At 39.5% G+C, this 21,364-nt stretch overlaps 1 non-coding gene across 1 annotated transcript; it reads left to right on the top strand.

Annotated features, from left to right (window-relative positions):
* The first annotated feature begins 1,521 nt into the window (after positions 1–1,521).
* On the top strand, positions 1,522–1,628 carry LOC145564843 (small nucleolar RNA R71). The gene has a single exon (XR_014094915.1). It is a non-coding gene; the product is annotated as a small nucleolar RNA R71 (small nucleolar RNA).
* Positions 1,629–21,364: the final 19,736 nt, after the last annotated feature.

Below are 21,364 nucleotides of genomic sequence, written 5' to 3'. Positions count from 1 at the left end.
TAATTGGGGTTTGCGTATCCTCCGCCATATCAAGAACAACGAAATCTACAGGTATATAAAATTTACCTACTCTAACGGGGACATCCTCTAAAACACCTAAGGGGTATTTGAAAGAACGGTCGCCATTTGTAGAGTTATATTGGTAGCTTTTAATTTACCCATATTCAACTTAGAACACACAGATAATGGCATGACGCTAACACTAGCACCCAAGTCACATAATGCATTATCAATCAAGGGATTGCCAATATGACAAGGGATAGAAAAACTACCCGGATCTTTTAATTTAGGTGGAGACTTATTTTGAAGTACGTCACTACACTCTGCAGTGAAAGCTACTGTCTCTACCTCACTAATAGACCTTTTTCTTGTCAATATTTCTTTCATAAATTTTGCATATGAGGGGATTTGTGTGATCAATTCAGTAAAGGGAACTGTTACCTTCAAATCTTTAACCACCTCCAGGAACTTACCAAACTGCTTATCCAAGTTTGTCTTCAATTGACGATTGGGGAAAGGAAGTTTGATAATTGGCTTTGGAATTCTTGTCTGGAGTAGCCACCTTCTCTAGAGTTGTACCCTGCAATGTAGAATTAGATATGTTAGTATTATCCTTTAGCCCTGCAGGGCTATCAACTACATTGTTTGGTTTAAAGGAATCAAGATTCGCATTATTTAATAAAACAGGTTTATCAACTCCGGGCTTAGAGGGCCCTTCATAGTTTGAACCACTCCTTAGAGTAATTGCAAATGCTTGATCCGTAGGCCTAGTCGGCTGTGCCGGCAGAGCTCCCTGTTGGCGGGCTTGTAGAGTAGCGGAGAGTTGCGCAATTTGATTATCCATAATTTTATTATGCGCTAGAATTTGGTCAATTGTCGCATCTCTGCTCTCCATGTGCTTTTGCATATTAACCAACATTGCTCTTATTTCCGCCAGAGAAGGGTCGGAAGATGAGGGGGTTTGTTGTGGTTGGTTCTTCTGGCTAGCATTGGGATGATAATATTTCAGCTGTTGTGGCACCTGTGGTTCTTGTGGTGGTGGATTTTGAACGTTAGTGCTCCGGTAGGAAAGGTACGGATTATTCCGATACCCAGGATTGTATGGTGGAGTATAGGTTATTCTGCCTATAAGCTTGAAAGGTATTAACTTGCTCCACGGAACTCCTGCAATCTTGCTCCCAATGACCTACAATACCACAATTTTCACAGAAGGCCTCATTAGAATTATTATTAATTGCAGAAACATTAGCTACATTAGCAGTGCTCAGATTATCTAATTTTTGGCAAATAGAGGTTAGTTGAGCTTGAAAAAAGGATACAGAGTCGACACTATGCTTCCCCTTGTTAGCAAATCCTCTGGGATTCCCATATTGGGAATTGTGTATCGCCATATCTTCAATAACCTGACCTGCATCATCAACATTAAGATTCATGAATCTCCCACTAGATGCAGAGTCTAAAATTATTATAGAGGAATTTCCAATGCCGTTATAAAAGGCTTGGATTAACTGCCATTGCGCTATATTATGGTGAGGGCATTCTCTTTGTAAGTCCTTGAACCTCTCCCAAGCCTCATATAAAGATTCATCGGCTTCTTGGGCAAAATTCTGGATCGCACTCCGTAGTACTGTTGTTCTCTCTGCAGGATAATACTTGTTATAGAAATTCAAAACAAGAGTTTCCCAGTCAGTTATACCAAGTGTAGTTCTATTTTAGCCATTAAACCACAATTTAGCTTTTCCAGTTAAAGAGAAGGGAAAGAGAATCTCCCTGATTTGGTCTTGAGTGACCCCGACTTGCCTGATGGTGTTGCAATATTGACAATAGTCGGCAATGTGAAGATTCGGGTCTTCACCTTTGGCTCCACTGAATTGCTTCCTCTCTATCATCATTATAAATTGAGGTTTGATTTCAAATTGAACCCCATCAAGAGCCGGAGTAGGGGTGAGATGTGGAAAATCCGTAAGCTTTGGTTGTGAATAATCACTAAGCTTCTTTGGAGCCGTCATCTCTGATTCTGCGTCTGATGATGTCTCTGAATCGCTAGAACAAGTTGGAGGATCTCGGTGATTATTGTTATTATCACCAGAATCCGCCAGGATTTGCTTGTAGAAATTTTTTTGTCTATGGAAGGAACGTTCGATCTCAGGATCGAATGGGATGTAACCTGACCTGGAACACCTGGGCATAAACAAATTAAAACTAGAAGCAAATATGAGATTTATCTCAGAGAACTAACGCTCTCTGAGACAAAAGGGAAATAATCTAGACTGCAAAAACAATCAGAAATAAAAATAAAATCGTTTCCCCGGCAACGGCGCCAAATTTTGACAGGGTGAAGTCGTATCCCCTAATCAAAAGTAAATACCTAATCCTCTAACTAAAGTAGATAGAGAAGTAGGGTCGATCTCCACAGGGAAACAAGTCTTTTTACTCCTAATTAATTATTATAATCTAAATTATCTAAGTAACCAATATTTATATTTGAGTATGAAACTAAACTACAAAGAATTTGAATAAAGGGAAAACAATATATAAAATGATCTAGGGCATAGGTTCACCAATAAATAATACTCCAGGGTAAAACATAGTAATCAATCATTGACATTGCATAAATAACACGATTAACAGGCTCTCGCAATTTATTAATCAACATAGATCTAACAGGCTCTCGCAATTTACTAGATCTAAGTTCTTATTGAAAATAGCCTTTAATATCAAATTAACATCTGCTCTATTCATCAATTTAATATTGCTATACTTTTACAAGCCGCAAATGTAAAACGTTCAAACAATTCAATAAGAAATTATCATGCAATACCAATAATCAATAATAGTCAATCATCAATTAACCAGATTGTAAAGGGCTTTCGCTACGTATTACAATCACAGAATCAATCTACCGGTATTAAATCTCATCTCTCGAATCTCGACTTAACCATTTATAAATTAACCTGCCTATTGAAACTAGACCTAAACATCAATTCTTATCCGTCGAATCTCGAATCAATATTGTTAAACTCATGCATAAAAGATCTGCGCAAATCTAGTCACAGAGCATTAAATCAATCAATAGGAAATTAATCTAGCATTGATAATTAACAACAGCAATTTACCCCTTCATATTATTTATGGATCCCCACAAACCCTAGAAATAAAACTACTCACACATATTAAAAACTAAACAAATCAAAGCAATAAAATAAGACATGATTAAAGGAATAGAATAATTAACTAAGATTAAGAGAAGAGGAATCGTTACCAAAATAAATCTGGAATTAAGAGTAGAATTAAGAACAAAGGTTTAAGAGAAAAGAAATCTAAGAGAATAATTAAGAGAGTAAGGAAAGAGTAAAGAGAGAAGAAGAAGAGATCCTAAAATCCTATTACGGAGGAGTATTTATACTCCATACAAAAATCCTAAACTAAAACAAATTAAAACGACGTTAAACGTCCACTAATAAATACACACGCCCGATCGGGCGAGGCACCGCCTGATCGGGGGCGCCTTTTTTTGCTCTCTAATACTAAACTCGCGCCCGGCCGGGCGCGTCACCGGGCGCCAGCCTAAGCTTCTCCTGCCCGGCCGGGCGCGCCTCCGGGCGCCAGCCTTTTCGGCCGGGCGGCTCATTTGGGCCAATATTTGGACTTCGATTGGGCTCCAATTCTTCGGGCCAATCTGGATTTCATCTTCCGGTCTTGAATACTCGGTCCAAATGCCCCGGTATCACCTATACCAAGGCCTTAATCACTAGTTCGATGGCTCTAACCGGCCCTGGGCTATAGAATCTGGTCGAGCTTCTCCAATGCTCGTGATTGCTCAAAAATATCTCGGGAAAATACTCCAAAAGCATAAATCCCTGCAAAAGTCAACCAAATCTACGAAAACACTAGAAAACACTAATTAGTAATAAAAGTGGCTCTAAAGAGCCAAAAACACTACTAATTATGACCAAGGGACGGGGGTAAAATACTACATAAAATAGACACATCAAAGGGGGCAACAGTGGTGGTCATTGGTGGACGGTGGTGCAGGTGTTGCGTGAGGGAGGCAGCAGGGGTTGATGATTGGGTTGATAGGAAAGCTTTGACTTGGACCTTGAACTCGAGCCTACACACAAACAAACCTGAGGATAAAAGTGTGAAACCGAGATAAATAAAATAAAATAAATAAAAAGGAATTAAATAAAATAAAAGAGAAAAATAGAAGTAACACTAAACTAATAAAAATAAATAAAAGTAAAAATAGAAATAAGAGAAATAAAACTAAAACTAATAAAGACATAAAACTATACAATTAAATAAAATAAACTTAAAACTAATTAAAACTATGAAATTAACAAAGGAAAGGAACGAAATAAAATAAATCGAAAGCAAATAAAATACGAAAATAAACTAATTCTAATAAAAACTACGAAAAGAACTAAAACACGACAAAATGACCAAATAAACAAGAAATGTTATTAAAGAGAAAACAAGAGAAAGAAAGGGAAAATAAGATAAAATAAACACGAAAATAGCTATAAAACTACTCCCTAAGAGTGACATAAATGTCACTCATCAAATTCCTCCAAGCTAAACCTTTGCTCGTTCTCGAGCAAAGATAAGGCTAAAGAGAACAAGATGGAATTATTGAAAGCAAAAGAAACAAAATAGAAACAAAGAGAAAGAATGTACACTAACTCACTATCGTAGGAATCACGGATGCATTTAGCGTATGCATCAAGCCCTTTAAACCCCTATGTCGCCAAAGAGGACGAGTAAGCTCTCGTGAGGGTTTCCTAAGAGGTTTAACCCACAACTCTCGACAAAAACCAAGGCAAGGCAAAAAATTGGAAAAAGAGAAGAAACATGAAAAGAGAAAAGAGAAAACAAACACAAGCTCATGTATGGACAAAAGATAGGGACAAGTACTAATGAATGTAAACCTTTCTAAATGGACCAATGTATGCACGTTCCAAGATGTCAATGGTTCATTGAAACATAACACAAGCTAAGCATAGAAAACTACTTAGGACTCAATCCGCCCTAGCCCCAACCAATCAGGCCACGTTCTCTCCACTAGCTTCAAATCAACCCTTAAGCTAGCTTCTCAAGATTCCACGAATAAACCGGAAAAAGATAAAGAAATGAAAAACTTTGAGAAGGTAATCCCGACGTCTTAACTATGCATACTCTTTCCATAGGTTTTAAGTCTATCTCCCTCCATCGTTCTTTTGACCTAACCCATTAGAGTCTAAGGGTCTTTTTATTGGTAGTAACATAAGGCTAAGGGTTAAGGCGAGGTAAAATTTTGAAATTTGGTGAAATTTCCTAAGTGAAGCAAAAAGTGCGGCCGACACTCAAAAACAACTTAAGAAGTCACTAAATATCAAACAAAAATACCAAAAATGCCACTCCCCCAAGCTTATTCAACACCAACACACAATATATACAAAATGAAGGAACGATCCCCCCAAGCTTGAACAAAGCATTGTCCCCAATGCTTAAACTAAGGAAGAGAACGAAACCATCAAAAATATTTTTATTATTTTTGTTTCTTTTCCATTTTTTTTTCGAGATTTTATTCGTTGTCCTTGCCTTTTTATCCATGGACGGCTTTTTCTTGCGACATCATTCGATTTTCTTGAATTGCATCTTTCTTTTGAAACTCAACTCTAACCAAATCTCAAAGTGCTTCTTGTTTATGATCAACAACTCAAAACTCAAACCTCACATACCAATGCTTCACTAACTAAAAGGTTGGTAAACACAGGCCATTAGGTTTGTAATACGGTTTAAACAAGAGCGGGAAATATAAGGCTCAAATTGGTTAGCAAGTAGGTAAATGCAAAATAGAAAATCAAATTTGTAACAAAATAAAAAGAAGATAAAGAAAAATGAGAAAAGGGTGCCCTTTTCCTCCCCTAGAGTGCTTCGGCCACGATCTTGAGAGCTATAAGTCAAAACAAGGATCAAGACATGCAAAGCTAAGGATCCAAATGTGCCACACAACAAAATGATGAAGGCTAGAATAATGTTACCTCGCAAGGGATTATAACTAGTCAAATACCAACCAAGGGTGTCAAATCCACTATCGAGAGCAACACCATCTTACCACATACCCGTGAACTAAGGCTTCATGGATTCTTAAAAGTTCTTAATCCGACTATCTTAGCATGTAATATCCTAGAGTCAAGCAATGACACTCTCAAATCCAAAATATATAATTTCCAATCCAAGTTAAAACAAAGACACAACACCTAATTGCCTTGATCAAAACGAAAATCTTTTTGTATTTTTCAAAAGCATGAAAAACATGGAAATGTATATACTCAAGTGCATGGCATATTGTAGACACCCATTTGTGTCTCCCCAAAACCAAACCCAGTGATGAGTACCTTTCACGTCGAATCATAATCGAATGAAGTGAAAGTGTGGAAGGTTTAGTGTTGCGGATAGTTTTAATTTCTTTTCTCTTTTCTTTGTTTTTGAAAACTTATTTTTAAGAAAACAGTTAATTCAGTTTGGTTGGTCCATGATATGGGTCCAATAATAGTGTAGTTGGACGGGGCTTGACAAGAGCTTTCCAACGATATATTATAAGCCCAATTCCGATGAATATTGGGGAAGTTATGACCAAATTACTAAACTGGGCCCGGTTCGAAATTTATACACGGCCCAATGATCTAGGGGAGGGCCTAATATAATTTATCATTTCTAATGCAATTAGGAATGGTTTTAGTCTTCTAGATTCTTTTAGAAGGTTCTTTTCATTCCTAATTCAATTAGCATTGATAATTTGACTTCTTGTTGACTTTTCAGAGTTTTAATCAAAATCAAATAGCATTTTTGAGGAAATTTTATGATTTTATCCTCCAGTACGGCAAACTTATCTGATTTTCGAAAACGCGTTAAAACCAGGCTTGGCACCTGGAACCAGGCCTGGCGCCTGGCGCTAGCCATAGGAGCCTGACGCCAGTGTTGGTGCCTAGCGCCAGTTAGCCAGGGCTTGCGCCAACTCTGTTTTTTGTGCGTCAAACTATTTTTTGTATATTTTATCTTTTTGGCTGATTTTCTCTATAAATAACGTATTAAAAACTCCGTTTTCATTCACCAATTCTCACGAATTATCATCAACATCAGTTTTCATCATCAATTCTCTCTAATTGTCTTTCAATTCTTTCTTAGATTTTTTTTCATACAAAATTCCACATTCACAAGATCTAGAAACACCTAGCCATATTTGAAGTTGCCTTCGCCCTAGACATGAAAGGTTTAATTTCTGAGGGTTTGGTCCCAAATCTCTCTTTCAATTATTTAATTTAATTGTTTTGATTATTATTTTCCTTGAAGTTACTAACGTGTGTATTTTGTTATTAGAAAGAGGTACGAGGCATCAAAGTAAGTGCTTTAATTGGTTTTAATTGATATTATGATGTAGAAATCATGTTTAAATTATTATTATGATATTCCTAGTATCATGTCTAGGGTAATTTTAATATTAAATATGAGTGTTATGATGCTTCCTATGTTCTTCCTAATATTTATGATTGTTAGTATCATGTTAGGGCTAAATATTTGATTTTTATTGCTTAGTGACATGCTAGGGTTTGTTATTAATCTTGTTAGTATCATGCCTAGGATCTTGCTATTTTTATTATGCTTTAATGTTGATATGATTATTTTAATTATGACTTATGATTTTATGATTATAATTGTTATAATTTATGATGATTATGATTATTCTTATTGTTATGATTATTATGTTTCTTGATGATATTTATTATTTGTTGCTTGATCACACCTTTTTATGCATGATTAAAGGGAATCTATACTTGTAATCACGCTTAATAAGATAATTAATAATCTTGTTAGGGTTAATATGATTATAATTTAAAGTGATCTCCAATAATAGTTTATTTGTGCATTAATATTTAACCAACATAGATTAAACAAGTTTAGGGTTAATCCTATTGATTGCATGTTAGTCAGAAAGAGCACATGAATACGATCAGAATAAAGTAGAGGCCTATTATTAGGGCAGGTTCAATTTCTTTTAGGTTGGATTTGTACCTTCATCCCCAAACTCTTATTTGGTTTAAGACCTTATGGAGTTGACGATCTCTTGGATCGTTAAGGGGTGTAACCTTCACCCTGTGAACGGTTTACAAGTTCCTAAAACTCGTTGGCGACTCTTTTACTCTATCTTCTTCCCTTTTGGACGCCACCGTACTTAAGTGTATGATCACAGTGGGGTTCAAGCTAGTGGGATTAAAGCTTGAAATAATCCCTACAGTTTTTGGCGACTCAACTGGGGAGGATTTCTATTTTAATTCCTGAATTTGTTTCGGCAATGATTGAGAATGAGTGGATGAGACTCGAAACGTTCTAAGTATTTCATGTGCGTAATTTTGATTGACATTATTTTCATATGCATAAAAAAGATCTCATTGGAAAGACCATCCATAATAAGTTAAAAACATAGGATTTTACACGTAGGAAATTTGAGAAATATTTTTCACAACTAGGACCGAAATAACACCGCGCGAAACTGGAAAATTTTATCGAGCACAGAAAGCTGCTGAGGCATGTGGGAAGTAGTGTCAGGGGTCAGAGCTTGGCGCCAGCATTTTAGTCGTAGCGCCAGATGCCAGTATTGGCGTCAGGCGCTATAGTTAAAAGCTGGCGTCAGTCTCTCTTTGCTGGCGCCAATTTCCCCCAATACCGAGCCAAAAATATGCGTTCTAATTGCGACCAGTTTTTCGTATTTTTCGCTCGATCCTACTTCCTGATTGAATTTTTTCTCACTTTTCTAAAACCCATATGTGTTCTACATATGGACATAACCCTCTGGGAATTCATGCTCCATCTACCCGATTGAACGCTCCGTGCAACAAAGGGTACATCCGAGATGTTGAATTCACCAAACCATGGAAGCGAGTTTTTTCTAAAAAACTCGCGGTGTCCCATCCACTCGCGCCAACCCTTCATGGTTAGGCTTCCGCGCGGTGCATCCGTATAATTAACCATGGACCCTTTATTGACTAAACCATATCCCGAACTTTAGAGAACTAGAGCCATGGTTAGGTTGCAAACGCATTGCATCATATTGTGCCTACTTGACTAATTGTGCATTATTTGTTGCGCATATATATTCTATGTTTCTCTTAACCGTTTGTTGACTTGTGTTGAGACTAAATAAATGAATGACTTAAAGAACTTTGCCTAATTAATTAATTAATTAGTTAATTTGAGTCAATAAAGTCTAATATTTTAATCAGAATTGACCTTGTACGACTTTAGGCATACCCCAATTGACTAATAACACTGAAAACAGTCCCAGACCGAAGCTCCAATATTAGCGCCAAAGTCTGAGCTGTAGCGCCTGACGACAGCCCTGTCGTCTGGCGCCAAGCTCCACGGTGTGACGCCAGTCCTGTCGTTTGGCCGACAGTTCGGATTATTGGTCGAGTCATCACCTAGAGTCTAATTAATCAGTTTGCTAACTAATTCGGTTAAATTTTGCTGTCAATAATACTTATTTGAGTCGATGATCGAGTTTAGGCACTAAGTCCCATGGTCTTACACAAGAGTCCAAGCATGTCACTTACACTCAACGCACACACCAATACACATACTTTGACCATGTTTAAGAGAGTCTTGTGTGCGCGTTTTTTCTGTCATTTTTTTGAAGGGGGTAAGTCGGATATTAATCCTCCAATAAAAAAAAAACTATACTTAGTTCCCTAAAAATATGTACATTATTTTTGCTAAAAATATGCACCCTTTTGTACTTTATTTTTTTTATTCTTTTTTTTCCCCTCCTTAAAATAAACTGTATATTCAAGTTGATTCGAGTCAAGTAATTAAAACGCAAAATGGTTTAATTTACAGCGCGTGGTCAAGAAAGGAAGGACGGTTAATCAAAGACAACCTCTTCGTACAAGTCCAACTTTTTGACAAACCCATAGCTCGTAAGAGGAAAGCTAAGACTATAATGGCAACTCAAGAAGAAGTCAATGATCTTAAGAACCAAGTGGCTACCGTAACTGAGACATTGAAGCTTCTTGCACTCAAGATCGATGATCCCGTGAAGCAACAAAAGATGGACCTCATGCAAGAGAGCTTAAACAAGTTGTCTAGCAACTACAAGTTTCAAGAGCTTACATCACGAGGGGTCTCGGTGGACAAAGATCTTCTTCCGCAGAAGTTCAACGCCAACGACATCCCAAAATTCAGAGCAACTGACAACCCTTACTTTCATTTAAGAGCATTCGAAATAATAATGAGTATTAAAGGTATTGATAAGAAAGTTTTCCCCTCTTTGTTCTCACTATCTCTCGAGACCGTTTGCCAACAATGGTTCTTTTCTCTCGAGAAAGAAAAGACCTCTACCTGGGAGTCCATAGAAAACGCTTTCGTTGATAGGTACAAGTGCAACATTCAAGTCGAGACTGACCATAGGGAACTTGAAATCCTCCAGCAAAAAGAGAATGAAGGCTTCACCTCTTTCTTTAACAAATGGAGGGAAACCTCAGCTAAGACGATTGAGGTGCCAAGTGAAAAAGAATCTGTGAGGCTGTTCATCAAAAATCTTCAAGAAAAATATTCCAAGCATCTCAAATATCAAAATAACCTCCATTCCTTCAAAGCCGTTTATGACATTGGGATCAATATTGAAGATGACTTGGCTAAGTTGAAAGCTGCCAACAATAACTCCAACAGTGGCTGGAAAGGAAACAGGAATGACAATCCTTCTTCTTCCAAAACCGCCCACTCAAACAACGTTAGCACTTTTAATTTAGGAGAAGTCCTTTCTATGAACAATCAAGGACAGAAGAAATAATTTAGGAGGAACTTCACTCCTATTGGCATGAAATATGACACCGCATTTGATCGATTAAATGCAAAAGGTCTTATAACTCCTATTAGACCATTTGGGGACCCACCAGTTGAGAAGAGGTCGGCTAATTGGAACCCCGATGCACACTGCAAGTATCACCAAGGTAGGGGCCATCTCACCGAAAACTGTTGGAAGCTTAAGGAAGCCATCCAAGACTTAATCGACAACAACAAGCTGTCGTTGCCCCCTGCCAGTAAGAAGCCAAGCATTGACAATGCACCTCTCGCTCATACCCTAGCTATTTCTGATGAGGAAAACGAGGTTGACCCCTCATCTCTCACTAGACCTGTCAAAGAAAGCCGTGTCATAAAAAAGAACCGGCAAGTAAGGAAGATATACAATTGCTCACACTGTCCATGAAGGAGGTATCGCATCTACTACGAGAAGCTCTCAAAGCTATGAACGAATTCCAAAAGAAATATGATGAGTTTCCACTTTCGAAAGATGAACCTAAAAGAGAATTCACACCAGTGAGAACGACTTATGAGGCAAAGCATTTTCCCTTACAAGTCACTGAAAAACCCAAGAAGAGCAATAGAATCTACACTCCAATTGGGATCCCATATGCACAAATGTTCGAAATACTCTCCGAGAGTGGCGAGATCAAACCTCTCGAACCGAGACCATTCAAATCATTGAAAAGGACAGATAGATATTACTGTCAGTATCATCAATCAGGGGGTCACACTATAGAAAACTGTTTCAAATTCAAGTATTTGGTACAGAAAATGATTGATGAAAAGAAACTAGTCCAAATTCAACAAGAAGAGGATGCGACCATTAATGGAGTTTGGGACAGTGATGAAGAAGATGTCTATCTATAGGACCTACACCTTCTGTGTCATACACCACAGATGACATTTGGGCTGAAGAAGATTCATCAATAGACGTCCTCACAAGATCCGGGAGAATGCAACCTCCTGTTTCAACACAACCTATGCAAACCACACAACAAGTTCACATACCTATCATTGAAGACAATGATATTGTTAAGCTGTTTAAGAAGACAAAAGTTGAGATGAATGTATGGAAACTTCTGGCAACATCTCGAGAACATAGGTTGGCTGTAATGAATGCCTTGGAAAAAATTGGGATAGATTCTGACACTACTCCTGAGGGATTAGCCAACTTCCTCACAAGTGACCTTCCTAGTCCAATTAATTTGATCACCTTTTCCTGACAAAGATTTACCCCCAGAAGGTGACAAACATTACAAGGCATTAAACCTCACAATAATTTGCAAGAGGATGAATGTTCCTATGACTCTTGTAGACAATGGATCGGCCATCAACGTCTGTCCACTTAGAACTGCGAGGATGCTCGGCATTAGGGACGAAGATTTAACTCCGTCTACACAAGGAATAAGGGCCTACGACAACACTCGTCGTCAAGCTCTTGGCAAGATTACCCTAAATGTAACGGCAAGAGCAATAGAACATGCTACTACTTTCCAAGTAGTAGATATTAAAGCTTCGTTCAACTTGCTGTTGGGACGCCCTTGGCTTCATGATCTAAAGGTCGTCCCTTCATCTCTTCACCAACAAGTGAAAGCTATAGTTGGGGGAATTCCAATCACCATCGATGCTTCGCCTATGAGGATCAAATCTATAGAGAATCCGATCAATAATGTGGAGCATGATGAGGACGATGAAGATTTATGGGGCTTTAATGAAGAAGTCTCCTTAATCCAGGAGGATGAAAGGACCCCTCTTTGCTATGACCCCAATTCCAACATGATTGTCAATGCCATGCTGAAGAAACAAGGACATTTTCCTGGGATGACCCTAGGAAAGAAGAAAGGAATGGCAAAACCGCTGGAGTCACCTGGCCTCCCTAAGTTAGACACTTTCCGAACTTGGTTTCAAACCGACTCGGAAAGATCTTAAGCGAGCCCAGAAAAAGTCAAAAGCACGTAGGGACGCTCGCATTCAAAAGAAAGCAATACCAATGGACCAGTACCCTCATACGCTTAATGGTCAGTTTATAAAAGGAGAGGACTATCCATGCCATTAATTTCCCGAGCCATTTGTTGTAAACGGCATAAGACAACCGGGATTCGAGATTTTCTTGGATTGCTACTTCACTGATGAAATCCCAACTCCCGTCCACAAGGAGAAAGCACCCCCATGCTTTGACTTTAACGTCATGGGATTACTGTTCGGGCGAGAAAAGAATAAGCCAACTTATAAAGAAGATAACTCCTCGCTCATTCAAACAGTCCTACAAAGCGAAAGCTTTGATCCCTCGAAGCTAATCACTCCAGCTGAAGGATCCCTACATGGATGGTGCAAGACTATCAAGGTAACTACTCCAAGCGGAAGGAAGATATCAATCACGACAGGGCAAGGACCGATGTTTGAAGAGTCATCTGAGTCTGAGTCTTAGTCAGAGTCTTTCCCTTTAGAGTCTACTAAATCTTTAGTAGTAGCACCTCCCCCTCCTATTTCTCCTCCTAGGATAGTTAGTGATCCAGTCCCTGAGGACATATCACTCTTTGATGTAATGATCTTAGAGTATAATAATATTTCTCATTATTCTTACTTCTCGTGTTCTTCTGTAACCCAAGATGACGAGAATTTCTTAAATAACAATGAAAAAGACAAAGAAATTATTAAAGCAATGGAAACACTCGAAAAGAAAACACCGGTAATTGAAGAAACTGAAATAGTTGATATCTCAAATGATTCAACTCATAAAAGAGAAGTTAAAATCGGATTAACATTGAATAAATAAGAAAGAACCGATTTAATTAACTTACTTAAAGAATTTATCGATGTATTTGCTTAGTCATATGAAGATATGCCAGACATTAATAGAGAAATAGCTCAACACACTATACCACTAATTCCGTGAATGAAACCCGTAAAACAAAAGTTACGTCGAATGAAACCTGACGTAGCTCTTAAAATAAAAGAAGAAGTTCAAAAACAAATAACTGCAGGTTTCATCAAAGTATCCGAATACCCCGAATGGGTCGCCAACGTCGTCCCAGTTTCGAAGAAAGAAGGAAGGGTAAGAATGTGTGTCGACTATCGAGATCTAAATAGGGCAAGTCCAAAGGACGACTTCCCTTTGCCACACATCGATATTCTGGTAGATAACACGACAAATCACGCGCTTCTCTCGTTCATGGATGGGTACGCAGGTTACAACCAGATTCTCATGGCAGAAGAAGACATGGAGAAAACAACCTTTATAACACCATGGGGTACATACTGCTACACGGTAATTCCATTCGGGTTGAAAAACGTGGGTGCTACTTACCAACGTGCAGCAACTGCTTTACTCCATGACATGATGCATAAAGAGGTCGAAGTATATGTAGACGACATGATTGTAAAATCAAAAGACCGTCCAGGCCATCAAGTAGCCTTAAGGAAATTTTTCGAAAGGCTAAGAAAATATAATATGAGGTTGAATCCATCTAAGTGTGCTTTCGGAGTCACCTCAGGAAAACTCTTGGGTTACGTCATAAGCTCTAGAGGAATAGAGGTAGACCCAACCAAGATCAAAGCAATCATGTCAATGCCACCGCCCAAGACTGAGAAACAGATTCGAGGATTTATTGGCCGGTTGCAATACATAAGTAGGTTCATATCAAAACTGACGACAATATGTGAACCAATTTTCAAGAAGCTCAAGAAGAATGTACTAGTGATATGGGATGATCAGTGTCAAAAAGCCTTTGAAAAGATCAAAGCCTATCTCGCAAACCCTCCCGTATTAGCACCAGCACTCCCCGGAATACCTCTTAGGTTATATTTGACGGTTACCAAAGAGACAATGGGAGCTATTATAGCACAAGAAGTAGAAGGCAAAGAGAACGCAATCTACTACCTAAGCAAGAAGATGCTCGAATACGAAGCACGTTATACACCGCTCGAAAAGTTGTGCCTCGCCTTGGTGTGGGCCACAACTAAGTTAAGACATTACATGCTAGTGCATACCGTCTTCGTAGTCTCCCGATTAGATCCACTTTAGTATCTATTCGAGAAATATACACTCAATGGACACATATCGAGATGGATAGTCAATCTAGCCTAGTTTGATGTAAGGTTCATGCCACAAAAAGCTTTCAAAGGATCCGTGGTGTCAGACTTTCTAGCAGATTTTCTAATAGAAGACTCGACGCCAATACAAGACAATGAATTTCCAGATGAAGACTTAATGGTCACTGAAGATGATACTTGGACCTTGTACTTCGACGGAGCCTCAAACCAAAAAGGATGTGGCGTTGGAGTATTGCTAATATCACCTAAAGAAGAACATGTTCCAATCTCCATAAAGCTTGATTTCGACGTTACCAACAATGCCGCTGAATATGAAGCATGCGTGGTAGGCCTTGAAACAGCTTTGGCATAGGGAGTGAAAAAGTTAAGGATATTCGGAGACTCCTCTTTGATTATCAATCAGATATCTAAAAGGTGGAAAGTAAGGAGCGAAAGTCTAGCCCCTTAACAAACCTATCTGGAAACTCTTACCTATCAGTTAAAGAAGGTAGAATACACATATCTACCTAGGGAAGAAAACCAATTTGCTTATGAACTGGCAAGATTAGCCTCAATGGTTAGGATTTCCACGGAAATCGAGCAAATGCCTCTAACTATAGAAAAAAGGCACAAACCAGCATACATCCAGGCTATAGAAGACGATGAAGTAGTTCAAGAAGAAGAAGAAGAACCGTGGTACACGGACATACTCAATTATGTCACCAAAGGAGAATACCCTCTTCATGCTGACAAAAGAGCAAAACGAGCATTAAGGCTTTTGGCTTCCCAATATGTACTCATATTCAACGAGCTACATGAAAGGGTACCTAAGGGTCGAGCTCTCTTATGTGTAGGAAAAAAGGATGCACAAAGAGCAATGAGGATAGTCCACAAAGGAATCTGTGGCACACATATAAATGGCAAATTGTTAGTCCAAAAGATAATGCGAGAAGGATATTATTGGACTACAATGAATAGAGAGAAATATTATTTGTCGATACGGAGTCCCACATGAAATGATAAGTGACAATGGAACTCACTTTCAAGCCGAATGTGAAGAATTGCTACAAAAATACGGCATTCAACATCATCATTCTTCCCCTTATAGACCTCAAGCAAATGGAGCAGTCGAGGCAGCTAATAAAAATTTAAAGACTATCATCGAGAAAATGACGGAAAATTATAAGGATTGGCCTGAAAAACTTCACTTCGCATTGTGGGGTTACCGCACGTCAATCCGTACATCAACAGGAAATACGCCATTTTCCTTGGTATATGGAATGGATGCCGTACAACCTGTCGAACTAGAAATACCATCTCTACGCATTGCGCTAGAGAGTAAACTCGATGAAGTTGAATGGACTAGGGCAAGATACGAAGAATTGATTCTACTCGACGAGAATTGACTAGAAGCTCTACATCACACTCAGTGTTACCAGACTCGTATGGCTAGACATTTTAATAAGAAGGTCAAGACAAGAAATATCAAAGTAGGAGACTTGGTGTGAAAAGCACTAAGGAAAAATGTTTTAGATCCAAGGGGTAAATTTAGACCTAATTGGTCTGGACCCTACATTGTCAAAACAATCCTGTCAGGAGGTGCAGCAAAACTAAATGATATGGATGGCAATGAATTCTAGAACATGACAAATCTTGACCAACTTAAGAAATACTACCCATGATTACTTGAGTAGGATACTCAAGAGAGCTACGTTCAGCCTGATTCCTTAAGAAAGGATATGTAGGCAACCCTTTACAGGTGCAGCCACTTTATTTTTCGACATCTCCGCGTTCCAGAATTAATTAAAAATTCAACAAAAGATCGGCGAATTATCGGCGTCGCAGAGAAGAGCCTGGCGCCAGCCAGCAACCATCAGCGCCAGCCGATGGAATTGGCGCCTGGCGCCAGACTGCACTGGCAGGCACCAACCGCAAATAAGTGGCGCCAGTTTCAAAATAAATTCTGGGCAAATCTCGGTGTTTTTCGTAAAATTTTCGACTTCTGTACTCGAAGAATTTCTGGAAAAATCATTTTTTCGGTTTTCATTGCCTTAATAAAATAAATTTAAAGTAAATAATTTAATTAAAAGCTGAAATTTCATTAATAAAATAAAATTACAATATTGATGGAATTTAAATAAAGCTGAAATAAATTAAGTCTAATAAATTGAAAGTTAAGCAATGCTCCTAATCTTTCTTTTCCTTTTTAGCCCTCTCCCAATTTTTGTCTGCTTCCTCCTCCTCATCCATAACTTTAGCTAGTAGGAATCCTTTAGAGGACCTACATTCAATCTTAGAATAGATAGTCTCCCCTTCAGCTAATACTCCATGTTTCTTTTCCACCCAAGTCTTTTTATCTGTGGTGTCAGCTTTCCTTTTCCCTTTATCTTTGGTGACACCTTTCTTCCTAGGCATTGCAGGTGTTTAGAATTCAACTCTTGCACCTAAGCATTCCTTGGAAGGAATCACCCTGTCACCTAGACGACTCTTTACATCAGTTTTACCCTGATCTTTCTTCGAATCCTTCGAAGGCTTCTTCAGCAACCACTTCTTCACATCATTAGGCAAAGAAAGAGGAACCTTTTGGGTAACCACTTCCCATAAAGGTCTAGCACTCCAGTAAGCATCAAATTTGTCCACTTCTTGAGAAACAGGGTATTCATAGGGAGGACGAAGATCCCTGGAAGGAATATTCTGAAGCAAGCCGTATTGTCTTTTTACCCTGTAGGGGTAATAATAAGTCACACGAGACAAGCTTGGAAGCCGACAGAAAGATTTCTTGTTGACACCAACCATCCTTTCTATTTTCCACCATGGGACGACCCACTTGATAGCAAAATTGCGAGATTCGAAGACCTTTCTCCACCCATGGCGCCCAATTTTAGGAAAGCGTTTCTTCCTTCTCACAAAGCAATTGGGAGTATACTTCTCAATATCGTCAGGAGGGCTAATTAATTCTAGCCTTTCCATTAGCCACATCTGTAAAAAAATTGCAATGCAATTAAAATATTATTACAATACAAAAATATATTTTTTGATTTCTGTAATTAAAAATATTATTTTTCTACCTGTAATAAAATTGGAGAACTGCGAAAAGGTGCTTTTGGGTCCCTTTTCAATTCATTAAGACTAATCATAGTCTCTCCAACTATCAATGGCATTGGATTTCTCCCTGATTCAATTTGTTGTAAAACAGTGGTTATAATTGATTAGCCTTCATTATTTTTACCACTACTAAGAAAAAATTGATTAAGTATGCAAAATAAGAACGCCCTTCTTCTATATATATGAAATGATTCAGAAAGAGGTTTATCAAAATAATGGCGTGCAAATTCTTTCAAATTCACTATGTTGCCATCTACTATTTTTGATAAATCCCTTTCTCTTACATTAAAGAAGCGCTCAAAATCCTTATAATAATACGCATCTACTCTAGGGATTACTATAAGGTCTATTGCAAGGAAGCCTAAAATAGCACCAAATTCCTCTGGCAAAGGGCTAATCTCATCATACCCTATTTTAAAGCAATGAGTATCAACATTCCAAAATTCTAGAGCGGTATGTATGAAATCTAAGTCAAGATCTACCCCTTTGATGCCATAAATTCCCCCCAAGTGGAACAAATATAATTCTTTTCTTTCTCTAGTATTAAAAGATCCACACCATTCATGAGTGTATTGGGTGAAAGTTTTGGTGGCTAAAGACATGATTATATTTTTCTAAGGCAAAGAATTATTTTTTCTAGAATTATGAGAAGAATCGGCTGGGCAGGGGGCTATTTATACGCAAATTGCGAGAATTTTTAATCAGAACGAAATACGGAATCAGCGTCAATTGGCGTCAAACCCCGTAATTGGCGCCAGCCGCCAGCGCTTGGCGCCAAACGCTAGGTGTAGCGCCTGGTGCTACGCGCCATTGCATGGCGCTAGCAGGCACCAAGTTGCCACATCAAACGCGCTTGCTTAAATCGCGTTTTTATCTTACACTCCAGTCGGCTAATGACTTTACGGCTCCATTTATATTTTCTAAACATCTTTTTTATCCTTTTTTAAGTTAATTAATATAGCTATTATATTAATTATATTATTCTCTTTTTGGATTTATTTAGATTAATTTTCCAAATTTTTATACACACAAGCTTTTAGTTGATTTTTCCATCAATAATAAAAATGACGGAATTTTTGCGAAAAATTGTTTGCTACACTTCCCTTGCACACACAAACACACACATAATAATAGCAAATAAAATAAACTCAAAATAGCATAAATATACAAAATGTGTCTAAAAATAGTGAGTCTAAGGCAAAGTTCTATGAAAAGTCAAAATAAAATATACACAGGAACAAACTACGGTGTCGGAGGACGTATACCCATCATATCATAAAATTGCGCGGTACGAGTAGTCACCTCTCCAGCTCCAGCTCCAGCTTCAGTCTCCGCAAAAGGAGGAAAACTCAATGTAGGACAACTCCACCCAAGATCAACATGAGGCTGAGGCTGCGGAGGCTGCTGCGATGACGAGTCTACCTCGTACATCCCACCACCTCTGAAAGTCGAGGTAGCCTCTCCTACCGGTGCAGCATGAGCACCCTCAAAAGAAAATCCCGAACCCTTTGTAACGTTAGCACGAGCAGCCTCAGAGCGACCACCTCTACCCCCTGACGAAGTACGATGACGTCTCGAGCTAGACCTCGCCGGATCCCTCCGCACCTCAGGTCTCGTGCGGGTGTGAGAAGCAATAGGCTAGCCCTGTAAAAAGAATGAAATCAGAAATAAGGCAAAATCGAAGCGGTAATGCAAAATATATTTAAAGAAAGACTACCTCTTGAATGACGTCGTCCCGACCGGCAGGTGGCTGCATTCCTCATCCGGACGAGCTGGCTCCAGAAGGCATCTATACATCGTGCCATCGACGAAACCACCTTGCGCGAAAACTGTCAGACAAATAAGTTAGTAAATATGCATAATATTTGGACAAAAATTGCAAATAAATCAAGCTTACTCGAGTCTGGTGGCGAGGAATCGACCGCTCTACGAAGCGCTCACCCTCGGGAGCTGGAGAAATCATCTCCTCGATCGGCCCATATGTCCCCTGGTAATGGATGGACATACGGGGTGGCACGAACTCAGCAGCACCGTCCTGATAAAGCAAAAGTCAGTAAGACATTACTTGGGGGCTACTTCATGGAAAGTAAAAGCTGAAAAATCTTACCCTCACATCCTCAGCCGGTACGGGGGTTGGAGCTAACAACGGTAGTAGCTCCTCAGCATAGCACTGCCCTGGGATCGCGTAGGACCGCCAAGGGGTACCAGCTCCCTTGGACATGCTCAACAACCGCGCGTCGTCGAACATATGATGCGGTGGAGCAGCAGGAACGACGAAGACATCAGAGGAATGTTGTCTAGCAACCCTCTCTCCTAAGTACGCGATCGATCCATAAGTCCCCAGGAAATAGCGACGATCAGCAGAATACTGTGCGGCTAACCCAGGGACTGTCCAGCCGTCCCACGGTCGGTACACCACCTCAGGCCCCTACAAAGAACATCAATCAGGCGAGAGTATACCTAAAGTATCGAAGCAAATAAATAATAAGAAGTCGTACCGCGATGAACCAGTTCCTGACATGTGTAGTAGACATATCCACATGGCGGCCGCCGCAAGAAGCACTCACTGGAAATCCGCGCGGCGATGGTCTCGCCAGCACAGTAGAGGGGAAGTACTCGTAGAACCAGATCTATAAGGAATAAAAAGTGTGAGTAAATGCTAGCTAATATGTAGAGCTAAACTTTATAAGGAATAATGTTTACCTCTACGACCTTCCAAAAGGCGGACAAAGCAACATTCATCCCAAAGGACTGGTGTCGACACGAGTCCCTCAGTGCACGAACAAAGTCAGCGTAGGCCAAGCTGGCCCAGTCATAAGTCCCGATCCGGTGAAGATCGCAGATAGCGGGAAGATAGTAAAGCAATGCCCTACTACCTTTGTCAGGGGAGAATGTCCCTGAAAACAACATCAGCGCAAAGATGCGCACCCGCTGCTCTCGGGTAGTTGCATCATCATCAAAAGCCGCTGCCAGCGTCAAGCGGCGAATTCCCCTAGCGCTAAACTGAGTCGTCTCAACCTCAGCTCGGGCCCGAATAGCGATCGGCCCCAACAGCTCCTCGACCTTTGCAGAAAAGACGTCGATTCCAATGTTGAATGACAGTGGCACAGAGTTGAACTCCAGTCCTGTAATGAGACTGAAGTCCATAGGGGTGACCATCATCTCTCCCCAAAGGAAATGGTAAGTGTTGGTGGTGTCCCAGAAGAACTCCACCAAAGCGCGCACTACATGGTGACCCCCGTTAGAGGCAACCATAGCCTCGGAGGTGTCGAACAGGGTGGTCAGTCCGCAAGACACCCATAAGAGTCTCGTATCTCGATCCCTGGCGATGTACATCTTGTACAAATCGCCTAAGCCATCACATCCGGAACCGTGATAACGCGTC

This window comes from Chenopodium album, chromosome 1 (assembly GCF_948465745.1).
Source record: "Chenopodium album chromosome 1, dcCheAlbu1.1, whole genome shotgun sequence".
Classification (NCBI taxonomy): domain Eukaryota; kingdom Viridiplantae; phylum Streptophyta; class Magnoliopsida; order Caryophyllales; family Amaranthaceae; genus Chenopodium; species Chenopodium album.
The sequence above is the reverse complement of the archived record's forward strand: the minus strand, read 5'-3'. Positions and strand labels throughout refer to the sequence as shown.